Raw genomic sequence first — 21,001 nt, forward strand, 5'->3', positions numbered from 1 at the left:
AAAGCTTTGGTTAAGGCTCTGATCTCTTCTTACCTGGGGTACAGCAATGGCCTCATAACTGATCTCCCTGCCTCAAGCTTTGTTCTTCCTGTTTATTTTCACTTCCATACCTTTACTCATGAAGCTTCCTTTGGCTGGGATTACGTCCTTTCCAGTCACTCTCTCCAAATCCCCACACCCCAGTGGACCTCCAGTTCGCCCAAGTGCCTAGCAGAATTGACTGTCCAACATCCAGGATCAGACTTGAACCTAGGTTTCCCTGACTCCAAAGTCCATGCTCTTAACTGCTCTTGCTCGACTGCCTTCTCTTATAATAAAGATATTTTAAAGTCTAGTGAGTTTTACACTTTAAAAAGCACCTTTGCATACATTATTTTCTTTTAGCGGTACAATTCTTCAACGTAGTAAAGATGGGTACTGTTATTCTTATTTATATAATGAGGAAACAGAGGAATTCAAGGCCCGGTCCATCACACGCTGCTGCTGAGTTAACGAGTGTCATTCAGCAGCCTTACACATTAACCGCGCACTCAGCCCCTTCTGGTCCCAGTCCCTGGAGAACCTTCCTGCACTTCGCAGAAGTAGCCGATGGGGTTCCCGCGAGTCTGGACTAGGCCACTGCTGCCTCCACCACAGGCGCCCGGGCGATCACGGCGGGGAGCTTTCCATTTGCAGTGACGCGATCGGTGAGGCCATACAGTGACGTATAGTGACGTAACTTACCCGGAGCTAGGTGCCGGCAGGGCAGCCACACCCTGGGGCCCACTGCTCAGGAGGGCAGCGGGTCGGGCGGGTGAGGGAAAGCCGCAAAACCCGCGGGACCCGGCCTCGCGGCCCTAAACCCACGGTTCCCGCCTGCCCGCCGCTAATCGGTTGCTACGTGACGCCAGCGCGCAGAGGCGCGTGCGCGGCCACGGCGGTGTGCGTGACAGCGGACGCGCGCCGCGGCGGCGGCGAGGACGGCGGCGACGGCAGGGGCCAAGGGGGCGGTCGCTACGAGGCGGGTGCGGAGCGGGCGGAAGAGGCGTCTGTGCGGGCGGTGAGGTCGCAGAGGAGCATCGTGGGGGTGAGTAGCCGCGGCCTCGCCAGGGAGGTGGGGCCTGGCCGCACCTGCTGCGCGGGCCCGGGGCGCGGGGACGCGCGCCCCTACACGCTCCTCAGCTGCTTTCTCCGGGGGCGGGGAAGGAGTGGGGACGGGGGCTGACGAGGGTCAGTTCCTGGGCTCGGTCACTGTGGGAAGCGGCAGCAGCTGGCCGGCGAAGAGTCTCTAGTTCTGGAATGTGTTGTAGGAAGGAGGTGTTTGGGGACCTCGGGGTGGCTCTGCCAGGCTCCCAGGCCGAGGACTCGGAATCCCGAGAAGCCAGGTTCCTAGAGCAGCCTCGCATCCTGCCTGAGACGAGCTGGCGCGAGACCGAGACCAGGCGGAACCGGGGACGCCGAGGTTGGGGTCCGGAAAGTTTGGCACTCCTGGGGCCCTCAGCGCCCCTGCCCTGGCTGGGCTCTGAGGCGGAGCTGGTTGTTATGGAGGGAGTTGTGAATCAGTGCCTGCGTGCGGCGTCAGACACACCCACGACCTGGAGAAGGTGATCTGTCAGTGTACAGAGGGTGCGGCCCACCTGTTGCCTAGTGTTTCCAACTTCGTGTGTGTGCGCACGTGCTTAATGCACGCCCCAAACTTTGTCGGCCCTACGCATTTTATCACGTTGTTGCTACAGGTTTTGAGGCCACGGGGCGGCTAGCCATCCTCAGTTCTTCCTCATAGACTCACATCAGCTGTTTTGTTTCCCTAAACCATGTTGTGCTTCTGTCGTTATTAGGGCCGAGGAAGTGTGGAGGCACCGGTTTTTCTTTTTCTTAAAAGTAGCACAGGCTTGCTATTTACTAAGCAGAAAATACAGATTCTGTTCAGCGTGTAAGCTGGAAAATGTCGATGGTCTGACAAGCCTGATTGGGTGCAGCTGATCGTTAGCCCAGTGCTTTCTTCTCAGTGCGCTGGACTCCCTCGTGGGTAGATGTGTGGCTGCAGTAGTGACCATGCTCGGGAGAAAGGAGTATTGGAGGTAGGAAGGAAGTCAGTCTTTTCTGACCGTTGATGAAGGCAGTGCCTAGAAACGGTAGAAAGACAGGCTATACTGAAATTTAATCATGATTTGTGCAAGAAAATTGAAGAAAATAACTTGTAACTTCTCATTCGGATCTAAAATTCTGTGATTCAGTTTCATAACTGAGGATCTGTAAAGTATGTTGTTTGAGGTTCTTACGTCTCGGAACCAGTGATAACCTTGCTCTGTAGCTCTTAGGGTACTCGGAATTCAGTATCTCTTGCGCTCTAGACTATAATAGCTTTTAGGACAGGGATCACGTTTGTTTTTCAGGGCCATATCTCCAGTACCTACAAAAGTGCCTGCCACAGAGTAGGCACGCAGTAGATATTTATTATATGTGACACCGTGGATAAGTCATAACACGCAGTTAGCTCAGTCCTTCAAGTAGTTAATACATGTGCCCCCTCTGCCTAGTATTATGCTGCATGTGGGAGGAGGACTGTGGGATTACAAATGACATAAAAGACCTGGCTTTTTTCTTTTAAGGGCAAACAGTCTAGCTAGGAAAATAAAGCATATTATATAAAATAATTATGAAACCAAATGAGGTAGTATGTAAACAGGTGTTATGTGAAGTGCTATACTTTAAGTGCAGTAGAAATTTAGAAAAGATAAGACTTGTGGGCTGAATTAGTGAACTCTTTGGAAGAGGTAAGATTTCATCTCATCTGTGAAAGAAGTGTAAAACTTCTGTTAGAGAAGAGATAAGTCATATGTTGAGAAAAATAGTGTGAATTTGGTCATTGGGGGATATATTGCGGCAACTTACATGTCCCATGAGAGGGGAAAGTTGGAGAGATAAGGTTTAGTAGGTTGGGGAGGGAAAGTGTTAAGACTAAGGCAGGCTCATCAGCATCCCACTGATAACAAGATGGAGCCTACTTTCTGGGAGGGATGGGAGTTGTGTTACTCAGAGTAGAGTCTTAAACAATCATAAGTGTTATCATTACTTAAAAGGAAAGGATATTATCGTTGAACCAAAATCAGGTTGTTGTATACCTCTGATTTCAGTACTAATTTGAATAAATGCCTCACTAATGTGCGTGTATCTAATGTATTTAGTCAGCAGCGCATGTCCTCATTTCTAAAATCTACCTATGTGCTTGGGCCGTTCCATTGGAAATTTACTGAAATGATGTACCCAAAGCAATTATCGAGCTACTCTCAGTGACACAGTTTTGCTTGGGATTATCTCTTATAGTGGTCTGAGGTTTGTAGTTACTGCTGATGCTGTAAAAAATAAAAATAATGTTAGCTGGGAAAGGAATCTATTTGAAGAAGGATACTCAAAAATATTGACAAAAAGATTTGAGAAAATTAAAGATGCTGCTCTTAAATATTGAACCTTTAGTCTTTATCTTTTGTTGTTATGTGAGCTTTCTTTTGAGTGTTGCATAAACCTGAACTTGAATTGCTAACCTGTGTAATGTTGCAACACCAAATGTTATTTAACAACTCAGCAAATATATATTGGGTGCTGGCTATGTCTAGGCACTGTGTTGGTTGCCAGCAAGACAAAGAATAAAACACAGTATACCTGAGATACCAAGTGTTCATCAGAGGGGACAAACACTAACCATGATGTGCTGTGATAAGAGTTCACCACTTTTGGAATGAATAAAATGCTGAAGGAATAGATCACTTTGGCTGGGGAAATAAATTGATAGAGTCAGGGAAAACTTTAAAGAGAAGACGGTGGAACTTAGCCCTGAAGGTTAAGTAGTATTTTGCTACATGGAAAAGGGAAAACAATCATTCCAGCCAGAGGGGAGAGTATAAGCAAAATTGCCGAAGATTAAAATTGAATGGGAAAACCTTGAGTTGTCTTTTGTAGGCTTCTTGTACGGCAGAAGTGATGAGACAGGAAAGGTATGGTTGGAGCCAAATTACAAGGGGGTCTTCCATTCTAAAAAGCCTAGTCTCCCTCCTTCCAACACTACCCCCGTGCTGGTGATAGAGAACCTTGAAAGGTAGAATAATCAGATCAGAAAGTTAACAGGCAGTTCATATGCAGAACTGTATGAGAGCGGAGAGGGTGGGAGACCAGTTAGGATGTAGGTGAGAGATGCTGGGAGCCTGAAGAGGGACAGTGGGAATGGATGGCTTGTAAAGGTATTTTAGATGTATGTATAACTGATTCACTTTGTTATAAAGCAGAAACTAACACACCATTGTAAAGCAATTATACTCCAATAAAGATGTTAAAAAAAAAAATCTCTAAATGTTAGGAACAGCTAGAGGTGAGAGAGAGTGAGAAGTCAAAGGTGACATGTCCAGCTCGAGTAACTGGGGATTATGAGAACACTAAATTAGAAAACACAGGAGGAGGAACAGATTTACAGTGGAGGGAAGAAATGATGGCATGTTAATTTTAAGGCCCATGTGTGGAGTTTAGAGAGGCCCATTAGGTAACTAGAAACTCTACTCCAGAGTTTATGAGAAAGTTTAGGAATAATTGTAATGTAACTGACAGCCTCCAAGGCTATGGAAGTAGTACCATTCTGGGACTTAGTATAGTAGTTAATGCTGTGGACTTTGGAGTCAGGAAAACCTGAAATCAAATCTCTGTTATGCCACTATTGGTTGGGATGGATAACCTTGGGCAAGTTATTTAGCCATCTGTAAACCTAAGTTTCTTCTGAAAAGTGGGGTTAATAATATTTTAAAGAACTGTTGTGGAGATTAAGATGGTATGTGCACAGCAGTTAGCACAATGCCTAGCTGATATATGCTTAATAAATGACAGCTGTTGCTATTAGTAGTAGTAATAGTTACAGTTGCAGAGGTAGTAGAAGAAAAGATATTCCTATGCAGAAAAGTTGAGAGCGAGAACTGGAAAGGGCAAGGAGTGGAACTTTTGGAAATCAACACTTAAATAAAACTTAGATGGTTTCTCAAACTTGAGCATGCATCAGAAATACCTGGAGGCTTTGGTAAAACACAGATTTCTGAGTCCCACCCCCGAAGTTTCTGATTCCATAGGTCTGGGTGTGGCTCCTGAATTTGCATTTTGAACAAGTTCTCAGGTGATGCTGATGTTATTCCCAGGACCACGCTTTGAGAACCACTGATTTAGAGGGTTAGCATAGAGGCTAACAGAGAGATTGAGTTTGTTGGAGAACCCGGAGAGAGTTTAGAGAAGGATAAGGAAATAACAGCCTGCAGACTCTCTAGATCCACTAGTCTGCTTTCCAGTTCCATGAACCTCATCTCCTTCTTATTTCTGTTTTCTTCAGAATTTGGTATAATGCTTGGCACATAGCATTGTTTAAATGAGCCTTTGAAGCTTCTTAATACTGTCCTTGTGCATGATTGCACGTACTCACACACAGATTTCATTCATCCTCATATCTCTGTTGGGTCACAGAGAAGTTACTGTTTCTAATTTTACAGACACACACACAAACACAGTAAGTACAGAAACTTTCTTTCAAATATCTGATGCATAGCTAGATGCTTTTGACTTTGTATTAGATTCCCCCCTCCCCGCCCACTTTTTTTAAATGTCAGGAAGTCCAATTTGCAAAATAATTGTCAGTAACAAGTGTCAAGATTACAATCTGTATCTTGTATTAGGCACTTTGCAGGTTTATAGGGTAAGCAAACAATATACTCCCTGTACCTGGGATGTTTACAATAGGATGGGCAAAACTTAAAGGAAAGAAACAGGGTGAGATATAATCACAGAAATGTGGAAGGAGAGGAACCAGAATATAAGGACTTATTTCTTGTATGCCAATATACTTTGGATCTTACATGACTCATATACTCATATAGCACAAATGTTAGTCCTAATCTATGATTGGAAGTTATAAGAGAGTTCTGCTGTATAAGGAAATCAAACAATAGTTGTGCAAAGATATAAACACATCGAAAAGAGATTTCAGGAGTTAAATTGTAGCTAGACCAGTGAGCTACTCACCACGCTTCCTGGGTTCTTGTTCTCTCTCATTTATTCTTTCTGCTAACGTTCATTAAGTATTTACTATGTGCCAGAAACTGTACAGAGTGCTGCACATAGAGAAGTGCTCATTGCTCTGGGTATCCAACACTGGCTTTAGTTAGGGGGTATGATACTGTGTGAGTGAGTGTGCACACACCTTGTCAGGGGAAGATCTGATGCCTGAATTTTATAATCTTGAGAATATATTGATATGAGTAGACATCAAGGACTTGAAGTTAAATTCATTCAGCCTTATGTATGTATGCAAGGGGCCATGAGAAAATATAGAGATACATGGAAATTTTTTAAAGCAATCAAAGAATATATAATTTGGTAGAGCAGAAAAACATATTTACAATACTACATAGAATATGGTAAGTGCTATATATAAGTATTGATCACAGACTAGGTTCTCCAATACTTGTTGAGCACCTGAGTGTTCAGTTTGGATTTCAACTCATAAGCTATTATGATGTTCCAGAAATTATAAGATGTCATAAATCCACATTAATCTCCTGGGCTGCCTTTTGGGTCTTTATGTGATACAAAAAATATTCTGGCAGTCTGTGTCCTTGTTTTCTTGGTTAGGGAAATACAGTACATAAGTAACAAGATCATTAACTACTAGCTACTGTTTATCAAGTGGCTGTATTATGCTAAGCCTTTTCTCTAAGTCATTTAATTCTTATAATAACAGCCTTGTAAACTGGATATTATCCTCATTTTACTAATAAGGCAACCAAGTTTCAGAATGGGGAGAACAGTTTGCCTGTGTTCGTGACCAGTGAGATGGGACAGGGCTTCAGCCCCATGCTTGGTCTCCAGAGCCAGTGCCCTTCACGGATGTCAGCATGGGGCCCTTGCATGCAAATCTCCAGGTGAAGAAATCCAATCTTGTTTCTGCTGATTCGGGGAAAGTTGTTTGGGAAGTTAGAATTTTAATAACTGCCTGAATGATTGAAAAGAATTTGATAATATTGTTAGGAATGGAGGGGAAACGGAGGTAGACAATGAAAGGTCCTGAAGCTGATTTTCCAGTGAAGACATGCTATATTTGACCCAAAACTTTTTAGTCAACTGACAGGTTATTCTACATAAACATTCAGATTTTCCATTCTCTATGTATAGGTGCAGTCTTCTAGAGGAAGAATTGTACTTTTCCAAGCTAATGACATTTAAAGTAAATTCACAACTATTTTTTTGACACTTAGGGAAAAATATCTTGCTGCTCACCCCAAACAACATATACTTGAGATTTCTCAGCTAATTGTCTTTCTCTCCGCACCACTTATTCCTTTCACCCACCCAAGTGTTTATTTTAAAATCTATTTACAAGCTAAATACTTGTCTGTATATTTTACTTCTGGTTTAATGTTCTTATTCTGATTCGATTTATCCCTTTTGGGTCCTATTTTGTACATTCCTGGAAATATCGATTATAATTACCTTTGTAAAGCATAGGTGATTTCCACTAATTTCATAATAAATTTTTAAATAAAATTATAGTGATACAAATGGATAAATATTAAACCCTGTATTTGTTATCTATTGCTGTTTAACAACTTACCTCTAAATTTTGCTGCTTAAAACAACAGACATTTCTTATCCAACAGTATCTTTGGGTCAGGAATTCAGTTGAAGCTTAGCTGGGTGGACTCTGACTCGGTTGCAGTCGAGCTGTGACCAGCCTTGCAGCAGTCATCTGAAGGCTTGACTGGGGCTGGAGGATCTGTCTCCAAGATGGCTGCAGCCTTAGGTCTTTCTAGGGCTGCTTGAGTATCCCCACAACATGTCAGCTGGCTTTACCCAGAGCAAGTGATACAAGAGAGAGCAAGGAGGGAACCACAGGCCTGTATATCCTATCTTGATGACACACACTGCCACTTCTGCTATATTCTGTTTGTTAAAAATGAGTCACTAAGTCCAGCCCACACTCAAGGGAAGCCAGTTAGGCTCCAGCTTTTTGGGAGGGATGTCAAAGGATTTGTAGACATATTTTAAAACAACCATAAGTACTTTGTCCTATGAAGCCATTTCCTCAGCTGAAATTGATTGTCTCTGTTGTAGCACATGCTGTAATCTTTCTGACTTGTGTATTCACAGTATTTTCTGGAATACTTTGGAGAAAAGGTAGTGGTTTTTTAAAAAATCTAAAGTAAGTTTTACTTTTTAATTTTTTTTCTGGCCACGCCACGCGGCTTGTGGGATCTTAGTTCCCCAACCAGGGATTGAACACAGGCCGTCGGCAGTGAAAGCGCAGAGTCCTAACCACTGGACTGCCAGGGAATTTCCGCAAGTTTTTATAAATTAAGATTTGTTGGGGCCTTCCCTGGTGGTCCAGTGGTAAAGAATCCGTCTTCTAATGCGGGAGACGTGGGTTCCATCCCTGGTCGGGGAACTAAGATCCCACATGCCAAGGGGCAGCTAAGCCCGTGCGCCACAACTACTGAGCTTGCGTGCCTCAACGAGAGATCCCACGTGCCGCAAAACTACAGAGCCTGTACGCCACAACTAGAGAGAAGCTCGCACACTGCAATGAAAGATCCTGCATGCCTCAATGAAGATCTCGCGTGCCCCAAATAAGACCCAATGTAGCCAAAAAAATAAATAAAATAAATAAATAAAATAAATATTTTTAAAAAAAGATTTGTTGGTAATTTTTTAAAGTTTTGCATCTGTCTCATTAGCTTCATTTTCAATACACCTGGAATCTTTTCATTTTTATCCTATTTTATGCATTTATTCTTATATAATTTCATTTACACTTATTTAGTAGTTTTCATAATTAATCTTAAATAGAACCAAACATTTCTAGATAAATTAATCTACCTTCCAGACTTTCAGAAGAGTACTTCCCTAACCAGTGTCTAAAGGCACACATTGTAGTTTCCATAGAACACAGACTTTGGGTTACATAATGAGCAACAAATGAGTCTATTAACTTATATTAAAGTCCTTTGGGTACTTTAGAAACTTCGTGAATAGGTCCTAAAGTAGGTCCATTAAATTCCAAATCTCATTCTTTAGAAGGTGTATGTATATAGAATATAATGGATTTAGTCAGGAAACCTTTTCAAAACATGCCACAGTTTGGTTTATATTTTGGGACTTTATTTCTTTAGATGGTAACCAAATCTTGACTTCACCACCCCTACCCTCAACAAGCATCAATTACCTGCTTGCTTTTTTCTTCTTAATTTTAACCTAATTTTAGATAGACAGAAAATGATTCTCGTATAACCTTCACCACCTTCCCCCAAATGTTAACATTCCTGTATATCTTTTCAGAAATATTTGATGTATATGGCATATTTTTATATTTATTCTTAAACATAAATGTCATCTACCATATTACTGTACTTCATCTTGCTTATTTTTCATTATATCCTGGAGGCTGTTCCATGTCAGTACATGAAAAGGCTGCCTCATTCTCTATAGCCAGCTGCATAATATTCCATTGTATGGATGTTGTCAGGAAAAATTGTGAGAGACTATGAAATGGACGTAAAAGATTACCGACTGTCCTAGCTAGTGCACTCTTCCAGGTTCTCTGAACCTGTCATTGTCTTTGAGCTATTTCATAACTCTGTAAATTGTAGGAAACAGAGTAATGCAGATGATTCTTGTCCATAGAAATGCAAATGGATTTCGTTGAGTGGAATGCAACTGAACGTTGTCCTGGGGATATCGAGCAGTTTTGCAGCATTTATTTGTAAAGCAATTTCAGCATTCCAGGTAGCCTATATATATGTATGTGTGTTCTTTGACTTCTCCTTGGAACTGATTATATTTTCTTACTGGCTGCTTCATTAATTAATGAGATAAATAAAATCTTTGACATGTTTTATATTTGCATGATTTTACTTTTTAAAAAAAATGCCCTTTTAACAGATGTACTATAACAAGTCCCTTTTTGATGCATTTTATTTGCTCATGCTTGTTTTCAATAGTTTTAATCTCTAGAAAAGTCTGTGCTAGCCTGAAGCAGTACTTTGTGATTACTTGCCAATGAGATTAGTGGATGAGACAGTTTTGATAATTTTTCCATCAAACATTATGACCTGGTCCCTGTCCTCAAGGAGTTTATGGCCTAGTGGAGAAGGAGTAGAAATGATATCAGATGAAGAGTAGCAGGGTATTGGGTAATTTCCTAAAGGAGAGCTAAGTTTAAGTTCCCCTAAGGGAACTTGCGTTGGCTTGCTTTCCTCACTGCATGTGATTTTCTCATAGGGCCCTCATCTGTGCTAGCTGGAGCAGAACTAGACAGCCCTCTCCTTGGGAAGCTGGGTGCCAGTGTTCCTGTTTTTAATGCTGGCTGTGGAACTAGTTAAGTTGGGGAGTCAAATGGAAACCCATGGCTCCAGTTACCAGCAGAATGGGTTATTTGTTCTTACAGATAGTGGCATTAGCAAGAGACTATAGTGGAGTCATATAGTTGGGGGTCAGAGTGGGGTTAGTGGTTATATTCTAAAGTCAAAACAATGCAAAAATCAAGTAATGTCAAAATTTTCTTTAGGAGATCCTTTAATGCCTACAAAGTGCCATGTCATGGTTTTCTTAATACTTGCACACCCCAACATAAGCTAATTTGGATTAGGAGAATTTAATTTTACTAGAAGTTTTATTTGACACCCCTAATTTGGCTTAACACCTCACTTCATGAGTGCCACCATTACTAAGTATTTCCTGGCCTGCCTCAAGCCTCCACTATGAAGCTATGTTTGCAGTTATGTAATTGGTGGTTTGGTAAAGTTCTCTCAGATACTTACTTTGCTATTGTGTAGTAGTAATAATCTTGTGTGCATTTGTATTGTTTTCATTGATTTCTTTGCTCTCTCTACGTTCTGTCATACCTCCATTAAAGGTTTAATCATCTAAACCTTAACGAATGTACACTTTGTTAACTACTGAAGTAAGTATGTACTATTTATTTCAGTGGTTATTAAACTCTTTTGACATGTGGAAATCACCTGTTGAGAGTTTTTAAAGGAAGGGTTAATGGTTAATTCTCCTAAGGCAGGGTAACTATTCTACTACCTCTCTACCTCTCTGTTACCAGTGCTTCTCTAGAGCCTTCAATTAATTCTTTGCTGCCTCCACTTATCTGTCAGTGGTTGAGCAATCTATGAGATCACTCGTACCTTCTGTTTCAGGCTTGATTATAGCAAGGAGCATTTGGTCATTGAGTGGAGTGATGGCGAGCTCTCACTATTTCTCACTCCTCCTTCTATATACATAGTTGAATTCGTAAGTTAAATTTGAATATGTTGTGACTCCTTTGTGGTAAGAATTGACCTAATTCAGGTGGAGTTGGGGAGGAGATTCCCAGGGAGCTTCCTTTCATCTATCTGTCTGTCTAATACTTCTGAGGAGACACCTTAATAAGCTCTGATGTTCAAAGAAGGCTTCCTGGTGAGGGTGACACCTCATTAGGCCTAAAGAAAAAGACCTTACTTATGCAAGGAAAATGTATTTTGGGCAGAGAGATGGCTAAATGTGTCACAGTAAGTGGTTACGAAGTTCGATGTTGCTGAAGCACAAAGTGAGAGGCAGGGCGTCCTTAGGGAGGAGGCTAGAGTGTAAGCACGGGTCAATTCAAGAAGGGCTGTTTGTGCTCCATGAACTTGTATACCAGTCCAATGACCATAATACAATCAGTGTGATTTTATTAATAATATGATCACTAATAACTACCATTTGTTAAGCACTTACTATATGCCGGGAACTGTATTAAGTGCTTTATAGTTATTATCTCATTTAATCCTCTGGGATATTCACAAGTAAAAATATGGAGGTGCAGAGAAGTTAAGTAACTTCTTCAAGGCCATGTCTAATGAGTGCAGAGAGTGGATTCCAAATTGCAGAGATCTGACTCCAGAGCCTTTTAATTGGAGTATTATTTTAAAAGTGTTAAGCAGGGGAGTAGTGTGATTATATATTTATTAGATTGATTATTCTGTAAGCTGAGTGGAGATGGAATTGAGGAGGACAGAAGCTGTTGAAGTATTTCATGTAAGAGATGACTGAAACCTGAACAAGAATAGGAGTTACTAGATAGGCATAGGAGGGATGAATTAGAGGAATATTTAGGAGGTAAAATTAGGAGATCTAATCAATTGATTAGATATGGTAGGATCAGGGAGAGGAAGGAGTCAAGGAAGTCTTACAGGTTTTTAGCATGGATTGCTGTTTGATGATACCACATATTAAGATAAAGGACAGTGGAGGAGGATATGCATTAAGAGATTAGTTCGGTGTTGAGTATGTTGATTTGAAGTGCCAGTAGGGACATGCAGTGGAATCATATTGCAGGCATATGAATCTGTTCAAATCAATCTGAGATTCACAGGAGTGGCCTGGGCTAGAGATAGAGATTTGGAAGTTAGTAGGAGGTAGCTGAAACTGGGAGGATAGATAAATAAACTCACCAGGAAGTCACAGCCCTGGGAAACACAACTCTTAAAGAGACATTAGTGAAAGAATAGACACATGAAGGTAAAAGGAGAACCAGGAGAGTACACTGTCACAGAGACTAAGGGAGTAGAGTTTCAAGAAGGGTGTGTCCATGTTTCAGAGAGATCCAGGAAGGTAAGGATGGAAAAGTGAATCTTGGGTATTCCAGTCAAGAGGTTATGACCTTGGTAAGAGTGGTTTCAGTGGAGTGGTGGGCTGATAGTGAGACTTCAGTGGATTCAGGAGTGAATTGGAGGTTAGAAGGGGGAGGCCAGGGGTATAGATAATCTTATGAAAAATTTGAATAAATACTAGAGAGGGATTAGAAAGTATGTGTGAAGCACAGCGTTGAAAAACTGGCCCTAAACTCTGCATACTGTCAACCTTGGCAAAGCTGATGTGGGCTCAGTCCAACAAATTGAAAATCTTTGAAACCTTTGGGGGGTGTAGACTTATCTCCTGAGAGTGGGAGTCAGCTGCTTCCTCTAGCCTCCCAGTGAGTCCTTCAGTTTGCTCTAATTTGTATGTCAACGCAGTATACCTCAGGAAATCATCACCAATGCGCATCATCCTGAAGGATATTTTGGTTAAAAAAAAAAAAAAAAAGTGATGGGAGAAATTGGTGGAGGAAACCCTGGGGAGGAAAATGATAGTTACGGAGTAGCTGTTAAGTGTCAAGCATGTACTATGTCCTGTTATTTCATTGCATCTTCATAACCACCCTACCAAGGGTGTGGCTATCCCCATTTTCTGAATGAGGAGATTGACAACCCATAGCCTTATCTCCCCTTATCCTAGGTTCGGCCACTGATGGCTGTAAGCTTGGACAAGTTTCTCAGTTTCCTCATTTGTAAAAAACCGTGGTTATTATCCTTAAGTCCTTCCCAGCTCTAGGGTTCTAGGAATCTGTAAATAGTTACTAATAGTGTTGCTGTTTGGGCATGAAAAAAGGCTGTTAAGGGAATTTCCCTTTCTCAGTGAATTAATAACTTAACAGTAACACTGTCAGGTTGTCCACACTAAATAATTTATTTTCCCATCACACAGTGAGTACCCATTATGTACGTGGCCTTAGAAGGCTACTGTAAAATAAATCAAGTAAATGGGCTTGGTGACATGCTCTCCATCAGTTGTTACTAGCCCCGGGCACATGGGCACATAGCTACCTGCAAGACTGTGTGATGATTTTAAAGTGTGTTATAGGTTAAGTGCTAAGTATTTTTATTAATTTAGGAGGTACTCTGGCATGTGGCCTTTAAAAATTACATTATTATCTTATCATAAATCTTGATTAAGGCAACAAAACATATTTACTATGGCCAGCTTCACAGCTGGGGTGAAATATTTTATAGTGTGTATAATGAGCCGCTAGATGATGGTGATTATCTGTTCACATCTGAAAAACGAAAGTTGGGAAATTAATTAGAAGCTTTAAAAGTCTATTTAATTGTGAAAATTAATTTCAAGTAACAGTATCACATGCCCAGTGAGTACTAAATAATTGAGGAGGAGGAGGGAAAAAAGGAAATTATGAGGCTTTCAAACCTTCTTAAATCCATTTTGGAAAATGGTTAGAACAAAAATATAATGCTAGTGTGATTTTCAAAGACATCCTTTACGACCTGATGTATAAAGAAACAAGATTAGCAAGTAATAAGCATTTTAAAATTAAATATTCTCCCAATTTCGAGCCAGTGTGTTCTAGGTACACTGATCCTGGCAAGCAGAGGTTATGGTTATGGACTCTCTCCTCAGAGGGCATTATGAAAATTTATAGGGGCAGTTTTATTTTCTAATTTGGTTGAGATGCATATTATTTTATTATAAATTATTTAAAAATTTCTCCCTTATAGCTAATGTATTTTTATAAAAAGTGATTAGTAGGTTCTAAATCTATGAATTCTATTAAAGAACATTAGGTAGCATGACAAAATTTTTGTTATAAAAAGTGAGCATTGGGACTGATAGGGTTGATGGCCACTGCATTAGTCATCTGTTGATGTGCCACAAACTTACAGCTTAAAACAACAGCCCTTCATGATCATTTCTGTAGGTCAGAAGTCCAGCATGATATAGCAGTATTCTTTGCTCTGGGTCTTACTAGGCTGAAGTCAAGGGGTTTGCAGGGGCTGTGATCTCATCTGAGGCTTGGGGTCCTCTACCAAGCTCGTTAGTTGTTGGCAGAATTCGATTCCTTGTGATCATGTAACTGAGATCCTCATTTTCTTGCTGGCTGTCAGCTGGGGGTCCCTCTCAGCTCCTAGAGGCCACCCTCAGGTTCTAACTACATGGCCCTACTCACAACCTGGCATCTTACTTCAAAGGCAGCAGGAGAATCTCTCCAGTTGACTATAACAGTGTTTCATGTAAGGTAGCCTAATCACATGATTGACTATCCCATATTCACATGTGCCGCCTATACTCAGGAGGGGATTATACAGGGCACGTACACAGGGGAGAGGGAGGAGAATGGGGGATGGGGGCATCTTAGAATTCTGCCTACCACAACTACTAGTATCACATCTTCATACCTGTATCTCTTGTATATGTCAGTGGAGTTCAGTTATTTGAAACAGGACCACACTAGCTACTTTAAGCATTCATACAGATATTGAGTACCTACTGTGTGCCAGGTACTTTTCTAGGCACTGAGATGAACTGCCCATGGAGCTTATCTTCTAATGATAAATACCTAATGATGAAGATAATAAAATGGAGTAGCGGGTGAGAAGTGTGTTTGGGGGGTGGTATTCTTTTAGGTAGGGTGGTGAGGGAGCAGAGACCTGAATGATGAGTAGCCAGTAGTGGGGACTCTGAGAACAAAATATTCCGAAAGGCAGAGGGAAGGTAATTATAAGGACCGGAGTTCAGGTAAGCTCATCTGTGTTTAAGGAACAGCAAGGCCAGCGTGGCTGGAGCAGAATGTGAAGAGAGGAGTAGGATATGAGTTCGGGGAGGTGATTGGGTGACAGCTCATACAGAACCCTGTAGGCTTTGGAAAGGGTATGATTTTTTTTATATTACATATTTTTATATAATTTTTTTATTGAAGTATAGTTGATTTACAATGTTGTGCCAATCTCTGCTGTACAGCAAACGGACTCAGTTATGCACATATAGACATTCTTTTTTTTATATTCTTTTCCATTATGGTTTATCACAGGATATTGAATATAGTTCCCTGTGCTATACAGTGGACCTTTTTGTTTATCCATCCTATATATAATAGTTTACATCTGCTAATCCCACACTCCCAGTCCTTCCCTCCCCCAACCCCCTCCCCCTTGGCAACCACAAGTCTGTTCTCTATGTCTGTGAGTCTGTTTCTGTTTCATAGAGAGGTTCATTTGTGTCATATTTTAAATTCCACATATAAGTGATATCGTATGGTATTTGTCTTTCTCTTTCTGACTTACTTCACTTAGTATTATAATCTCTAGTTGCGTCCATGTTGCTGCAAATGGCATTATTTTGTTCTTTTTTATGGCTGAGTAGTATTCCATTGTGTATATGTACCATATCTTTATTCATCTGTCAATGGACATTTAGGTTGTTTCCATGTGTTGGCTATTGTGAATAGTGCTGCTATGAACATAGGGGTGCATGTATTCTTTTGAATTATAGTTTTGTCCAGGTATATGCCCAGGAGTTGCTGGATCATATGGTAATTCTTTTTTTTTCTTTTTTTTTGGCTGCACCCTGTGGCATGTGGGATCTTAGTTCCCCGACCAGGGATCAAACCTGTGCACCCTGCAGTGGAAGCGCAGTCTTAACCACTGGACCGCCAGGGAAGTCCCTTTTTTTTTTTCAAATGGTAATTCTATTTTTAGTTTTCTGAGGAACCTCTACACTGTTCACCATAGTGACTGCACCAACTTACACTCCCACCAACAGTGTAGGAGGGTTTGGAAAGGGTATGATTTTTATTCAAAGATAGGAAGGCATTAAAGGGTTTTAAGCAATGGAGTGACTGATCTGATTTACATTTTCAAAAAATTTGTATTGAGAAAGGGCCTCTGGGGGTGGGGGAGATGTATAAATACAAATAGGTGAATTCTGTGAAGGAAATGAATACAGTAATATGAGTGCAGATGATAAGGTATCCTGGCGAGCCTGAGGTCAGGGAAGGCTGTCTGAGGAAATGGCACCTGAGTTGCACCTGGAGGATGGAAGGTGAAAAGAGGAAGGGGTCCCAGCAAGGGAACAAATTATTTCAAAACCCTGTGGCATGAGAGAGCTTGTCATGTGCCAGGGAACATAAGGGGAAATGGAGTCAGATTGGAGCCAGATTCCACAAGCCTCGAAGGCCTAGTTAAATGTTTTTCCTGTTCTCTTATGTTAAGAGGCTTGGCAAGCCACTGAAGGTATTTAAGTGGGGGTGAGAGTCATGGAGGGGTTGAGGGAAAGAGTTCATAATCAGTCTTATAATGTGACATTCAGTCTGGCTGCTGTGTGGAGGACAGCTTGGGCTGAAAAGAGGGAGATGGGTGGTGAGGACTAGAATGGTAGCATAGAAGTTGCCAAGAAGTAAATTGATTTGAGAGCTCATTTAGGACGTAACATTAAAAGACTTGCTGATGAATTAGGTATGGGTGTAAGGTTGAAGCAGGTGTTATTCTGGTTTCCATAATTGGATTCACTGAGCTGGGGAACATTGTAGGAGGGCAGGCTTTTTAGTGGCAGAGAGGACGTAGAGAGTACGAAGTGAGTTTTGAAGTACCTTTGAGGTAACCAAGCAGAGATATAAAGTAGGCAGTGGGATATAGAGGTCTGGAATTCAAAGAAGAGAGCCGTTAATATCTATATGGCCTTTTTTGGTTAATTTTGAGGGCTTAAATACGCTAGAAACTGTATTAGGTTCTGGGAGTGTAAAGATGAGTATGACATTCATTCAGTACTTGTTGAATGAATTTATGTTATTGCTTTCTGGAAGTTTGCTTAACAACAAGACAAATCAATAACAAAATCACAGGGCGTTGTTGATGGGGGCAGTGATAGAGGGAAACAGAAGCTGATTCCAAATCGTATAAAAGGGGCACCTGACGTAGATTGGCAATGTCAGCGAAGGCTCTTGCTGAAAGGTGTGAAGTCTGTTCCGAGCCTTGAAAGAACAGGCAAATTTAGCCAGACAAGGGGAATATAAGAAGTTCCAGTAGTAAAAGCTTGTTCATATTAGAGAAGACGATGAAATCTCAGAAGAGCCAACAATTCCAAATCCCTGGCTTTCTCTATAGGCTGGACAAGTGGTGGTAAGGCAGCGTCTGTGCTTAAATTGGATGTTTTTATGGTGATGGTGGTGGACCTCTGATGTAGCCATTCTTGCTCTGCAGCCCTTTTGGAAAGAGGGGAGAAGAGTATTCATAGCTGGCAGGGACTTCAGAGAACTTTAGCCCTTTCTTCTCATTTAAAAATGAGGTTACCAGTAGCCAAAGAGGATACCTTGCTGATACCTTGTCAGCAAGTCTGTCTCCGGGCGTCCAAGGTAAGGTTCTTCACACTGCTACAGGAGGCACAGTGCCCTTTAACTCTGTATTTCCACATCCTCTGACATATTTATATGGAAAGAGAGTGTACTGGAAATACTCAGATGCTGCCATTGAGTATTGCAGGTCTGCACCTGGGCTGTGTCTTTGGAAGAGAAACTCAGAATTCTCTCTAAACTGTGTTTGTACCCTCTTTCTGTCTTTTTTTCTACCCACTGTATATTTGTTCTTTTCTTCATCATGTACTAGCAATGAATAATAACAACAGTATAGTTGTGCAGTGATAGTAGTGGTTAATATTTATTGAATATTTTGTGCCGGGCACCATAGTAATTGTTTTACCTCATTTAATTCTACCAACAGTCCTCTGAGGTAGCATTTTAGTACTACCACATTTCACAGAAGAGAACATGGAGGCTTAGAAAAAAGGTTAAATAATGTGTCAAGGATTACACAGTAATAAATGGTGGTGCCAAGATTTGAACTCAAGCAGTGTGACTTTGGATACTCTTTACTGCCTTTCCTAAGACAATTTATAAGCAGTGCTGTCCGATAGAAATATAATGAGAGCTATAAATGCAAGCCATGTTTGTAATTCAAAATTTTCTGGTAGCCATGATGAAAGAAAGAAAAACAGGTAAAATTAATTTAGAAATATTTTTATTAAGCCCAATATATCTAAAATATTGTCATTTCAACATCTCAATGTGAAAAAATAAATGAGATATTTTCATAAGTCTTTGAAATACAATGTGTATTTTATAGCATGTATCAGTTTGGACTTGCCTCATTTTCAAGGGCTCAATAGCCACATATGATGACTGGCTACCGTTTTGGCCTGTGCAACTCCAAAGGGGCAGGAGAGTGAACGAAAATTCTGACTGTTCTGCTTAGTGGAGCCAGAGAGAGAAAAAACCTGCTGAAAATCCACAGATGAGGCAAACTGAAGAAGGCAGAGTGGTAATTCCTGGGTCTGATCTAGTGAGCAGGGGCGAGTGGAGAAGAGTTTTCTCTCCCATTGCCCTGAAGCTAAGTGAGGTATCTTTTTTTTCTTCCCACGTTGAGACTCAGCATTTTTCTGTAGTGTTACTCATCATGGTTAGTTTTCATAGTAGGCCAGTCCATAAGCACTTTTGGAAATAAAGAGGCGTTTGTGGCTGGCCACCAGATATTGCAACATTGTTCTGTGGGAAAGAGGTAAGAATGATAAGGCTTATACATTACTTGCTTTTGGAATGTCATCTTTTGTTCATTGGGGAGGGAGTGAGATTGGAGAGGAAACTGTAGTGATCATTTGCTGTGTGATCTCTTTAAGTTACAGCTGTTTCAGCACAAGGAGAAGAGTAATTAACTTTTTAAGTTTATATTTATGGGTAATGCTCATCACCTGTTACTTTCTTTGCCCTGTAGCTAGGCTCATAGTAAGCATTCACCCAATTGTTTGTTCAGTTGAATATTAGCTGAGAAGCAAATATACCTAGAACTGAGCTATTTGAATCGTTCCTTCATGAACTTCCATTCTTAGACACTTGCTTTCCCTGGGTCCTTCCCCTTAGAAAAAGTAACACAGGCTTATCCTAACAAGCTAAATAACATTGGCGTGTAGAAAGAATGAACAGCCCTATCCTTCCTCTGTTCTGAAAATGCAGAGCTGTGTACTGTCTAAAAGCACATCAGGAGTTTTATATTTTTGTGAATGGAAAAATAGAATAGGGATATATCAAAGAGTTTTACCAGAATGTTGACTCTCGGGATTATACTGTTGTTAATGTTTGTTTACATTTCTGAAGTATTTGCAGAATTTACAGTTGAAAAACCTTAATAAATCACTAGACACTTAGCAAGAGAACACCAAGAAAGGTGCCGCATAATAATTAAGTGGTATTGTAAGTTTAAAAATATTTGGAAAATGTGAGAAACATCATGCAAAGTGTGATACAGGGGTGTAACCTTGATTAGTAAAGTGGAAATTTGGAAACCAAATACGTGCTGAATATTACGGGGAGGGAGAACTTCTTGATGAAAACATTTGGTTATAAACAGTTGAGAGATATTTTTAAGATGAGCACATGTAATTAATTAATTAATTAATTAATTTATGGCTGCATCAGGTCTTAGTTGCGGCATGCGGGATCTTTCACTGTGGCGCGTGGGCTTCTCTCTAGTTGTGGCATGCGGGTTTTTTTCCCCCCCTCTCTCTAGTTCTGGGGTGTGGGCTCCAGAGCACGTGGGCTCTGTAGTTTGCAGCACTCAGGCTCTCTAGTTGAGGAGTGCAGGTTCAGTAGTTGTGGCACACAGGCTTAGTTGCCCCGTGGCATGTGGGGTCTTAGTTCCTCGACCAGGGATCGAACCCACGTCCCCTGCATTGGAAGGCGGTTTCTTTACCACTGGACCACCGGGGAAGTCCCTGAGCACATGTATTTTTATAATCAATTCCTGAGAGTGACATGGAGTCCCACGTTTGTATCTCCAACCTATACTTAGATCATTTCATTTCAATGTATTATTTGTTTATTGAATACTGTCCTTGTGGGACACCAGGGAGAAAGACCTAGTAACCATCCTCCAGGAATTTGTTTTGGCTATTTTTAACTATTAAAAATCTGTTTTTTACTAAAACTCTATTCCCATCAGTAGTTGCTCATTTCTCCTCAAAGTGCTTCTCAGGAAAGTACAGCAAGTCAGAGATCATCTATATCAGTGTATTCATCCTTTTGTTTGGGGGGGGGGGGAAAAAGCCTCCTTTTGATAAATATTTCAGCACTTTTTAAAGTTTCCACTTCTTAAAAAATTTTTAAATATCATTTAAATAAAAGATAAATCAATTCTTGTTTTAAAAGAAGGAAACACTTCAGAAGTACATTGAGTTTAAACATAAACCTTCCCATTCACTCCCTTCTATCCCCTCACTCCCACCCCCCTCCCTGGAGGTTACTACTGTTAACAGTGGGTGTGTGGCCTTGCAGTCCTTTTTTCCATGTACGTATTTACTTAATTAGTTCAGTAGATATTTAAGT

The 21,001-nt window shown here is 40.9% G+C and overlaps 1 protein-coding gene across 4 annotated transcripts in view; it reads left to right on the forward strand.

The window, feature by feature from the left end:
• The first annotated feature begins 943 nt into the window (after window positions 1-943).
• The window catches only part of BTBD9 (BTB domain containing 9), a 406,786-nt gene continuing 386,728 nt past the window's right edge, over window positions 944-21,001 (forward strand). For 2 of the 4 annotated variants that reach the window (XR_009505745.1, XM_059938774.1), the window contains exon 1: window positions 949-1,066. The gene's annotated coding sequence lies outside the window, so the exon portion shown is untranslated. Of the gene's footprint in view, window positions 1,067-1,289; window positions 1,584-21,001 lie in introns of those variants that run through there. The other 2 variants (XM_059938776.1, XM_059938775.1) reach the window with 2 other exon arrangements.

The sequence above is a fragment of the Balaenoptera ricei genome, chromosome 11, assembly GCF_028023285.1.
Source record: "Balaenoptera ricei isolate mBalRic1 chromosome 11, mBalRic1.hap2, whole genome shotgun sequence".
Classification (NCBI taxonomy): domain Eukaryota; kingdom Metazoa; phylum Chordata; class Mammalia; order Artiodactyla; family Balaenopteridae; genus Balaenoptera; species Balaenoptera ricei.